The sequence below is a fragment of the Mytilus californianus genome, unplaced genomic scaffold, assembly GCF_021869535.1.
Source record: "Mytilus californianus isolate M0D057914Y unplaced genomic scaffold, xbMytCali1.0.p SCAF_60, whole genome shotgun sequence".
Taxonomy (NCBI): Eukaryota; Metazoa; Mollusca; class Bivalvia; order Mytilida; family Mytilidae; genus Mytilus; species Mytilus californianus.
The window spans coordinates 1,013,859-1,017,185 of record NW_026262713.1 but is presented as its reverse complement, the minus strand read 5'-3'; positions in this window follow the sequence as shown (position 1 = coordinate 1,017,185).

Sequence of the window (3,327 nt, the reverse complement as noted above, 5' to 3'; positions counted from 1 at the left end):
GAATTATTGTGGATTCATTACTATTCGTTGGATACCGATTTTCGTTGATTTCGTGGGTAAAAGTAAACAACGAATTTAAATGTTCACCAAAGGTCAAGACAGAAATGAACCGATTGATAACGTTATGAGAAAAAAAAATAGTTGAATTATAATATATTTTACTGATTTTTTTCCATGGCAAACATTCATATACATGATTTATAAATGATCAAAAGAACAATTCTTATTGCTTTATTTTTTTTAAATAATACAAGATAATGTAGGCCCCCAATCTGCTATACTTATTTATTTTAAAAAAGAAAGTTGGAAATGAATGTATTTTTTAGTTAATGAATCTTGTATAATTTTCTTTTATTTAAAAGCAGTTTATATTTGCGCAAATTATTTTATCAAGTATAACACATTCTAACAAAACTTTACAGCTGTTGATGATTTACTGTTGGTATAAAGTGAGGCTGTTCGTAAATATTCATTTAGACATAATATAAATTTAGGAAAAGGTCTAGCCTATCACATAGACGACTATGATTAAATAAATACAACAGTGGCAGCTTATGAAAGTTCTAGGATATATTCTGGCATATTGTTTTGATTCTCATTTCTTGAAAAAGCAAGGTTCATTCAAGAAGAAATGACGCAAGAGTTCTGACATGAACCCATGATGTACATTGTATTGTGTATATAAAAAAAAAGATGTGGTATGATTGCCAAAGAGACAACTCTCCACAAGAGACCAAATGACAAAGAAATTAACAACTATAGGTCACCGTACGACCTTCAACAATGAGCAAAGCCCATACCGCATAATTAGCTATAAAAGGACCAGAAATGACAAATGTAAAACAATTCAAACGAGAAAACTAACGGACTAATTTATATACAAAATAATGAACATAAAACAAATACGTAACACAGCAACAAATGACAACCACTGAATTACAGGCTCCTGACTTTAGACCTGCACATACATGATGTGGCGGGGTTAAACTAGTTAGATGGCGAGAAACCGTCCCTTATCTTGGGACAGTGGTGCCACAGCAAAACAAAAGAACACCTTATACAAAACAAAAAACGAAAAACAAATATGATACGTAGCAAACAAACAACAACCACTCATTTACAGGCTCCTGACTTGGGACAGGCACATATAGAATGTGGCGGGGTTAAACTAGTTTGAAGTTTGTGTTCAGATTTCGGTTGATTCTGTTTTATTTTACTTGACTTACTCCAATTTGTTCATTCCTATATATTTTTTTAAGTCATAGCTTTTTAGAAAAAAGGTGTGTTTTCTAATAAGCTCACAAACGGACTATTTAACTATATAAACATACTGAAATTAATTAATCATACTTCTAGATTCTTTTTTAACAAGGGTTCCACGGTGTTTCCAAGCCCTTGAGCTTTCATTTTGATGCCAAAATATTTTGCATGTTTACAAAGTTTCATTTATGCCTAGGACCTTTTTTGTTTAAAATATGTGTTTTGTGTTCTACTATGTTCTTTTTCACCGTGCCCGAACTATTGGTTTTATTCCAAACTTGCCTTATTAACTTCTGATTTACTTTATTTCAGTCTATGATCTACTTCTAGCGAAGGAAAAACGTACAAAGCTTTTGTCCAAACACTTTTTGCTCAGTCTGGACAGGAAGTAACATATGTGTTACATAAGGAGAACGTCAATGGATGATTAAAATGACCAATAATAGACTTATTTTAGTATTGTATGTTCTACTTTGTAAATATCTATTCAATAACACTGCTCTTAAATATATGTCTTATTGTTAACAGAGATAATTCATAGATGTAAAAGAAAGTAGTCCAAATATAAAATATAATTGAGAATTTGACCCACCTTTTCCGAAAGTTTGAAAAAGGGTTTTTAAGGTTCAAACCATACTCAATAGTGTAAAGGGAAGATATGTCAAATCTTTTTATACTATTTCAAGAAGAAAGGGTCTTATATTGCATTCTCTCTAATAGATCTTTGGAATTTTTAGTATGCATATCTTATGCAAACCGTGCCGCGAGTGGTTAGAGATGAATTAAGAAAATATTTTGCTCATAATTTTGATTGGAATATTCGTTGATTTGACTATGTATATGTAAGAAGACGAGGAACCAAAACCAAAGCCATACTTAATAAATATTGGTGACTAATTTCAATTCTGTAAAATAGTTCCGAGGGGTAACACGTGATAATAAGTAGTAAGAAGGTGATTATTGCTCACAAAATAAACTGAAGTGTTGTTTTTTTTATTATTATCATTTTAAACAACATCAGGTAGTATTCTGCTGATGAAAATAATAGAAACCATTACTTTTATTCATCATGTGATCCCGTAGATCTCCGCAAAAACAGAACATATGAATAGCAACGTATGCAGACAATTCCGTACCTGTATGCATTATATTGTATTTTCCGTGTATTTCAGTTATGATTTTTTTTTTATTCAAAACGTTTTTTTTTTTTTAGTGGCAAATCAAAATCAAAATCTACAGGCAAATATTCCTTAAACTTATCGGCCAATTAAATTACTCCAACTCATATTTCGTCAATGAAATAAATTCTCTTTACGATACCTTTTTAAATGACTTTATGATGAAAATGACAATAACAAATATATATATATATATAAAATTGAGAATGTTATCGCATCTTGTTTGCTTGTTAATAAAGAAATGTGGATACAGACTTATGCTGTCTACGAGGCAAATGTGGAAAATCTTTCATATTGAAATAGTAGCACGCGTTAGGAAAGTCACAAAACACTTGCAATGAAGGATAACTTTCAGGAGAAACACTGGAAAATTCCAATGACTGTGAGGTTACAAACAGTATGTTGACTTGGTTTTTAATTCTGTTGTAAACACAATTAATTATAAACTCCCACGGCGAAACTAACATTCACAGTAAAGCTTTAAAACAATTTATCAGATCTTTTGAAATATGTCCAAGATTAAAAGCGAAAAATTTGCTTTTGATACTCTAAAATATGATACTAAATTCAGTTAAAAAATGTGATTACATGTAAAGGAACTCATCAGTTCAATCAGTGGTTATGCATATCAGGCAACAAAAAAACATAGTTAATTATATAAGACTAGTTGTTGAGTGGTTGACAACATTTTCTTTCATTGAATTTAGACAGTTTTTGTAGCAAGGGAAGTAAAAATTGTAGATAAGCAAACAGTCCTACATAGAAAATAAAACTTTTGAACAAGGTGTTGGAAGGCTAGCCTTCACAGATGTCCCAATTGTCGTTACCACAATCCCGTCCTCTTTTCCTTGACCTAACGAATTAGACTAATCACCGGGTTTGCACTAAC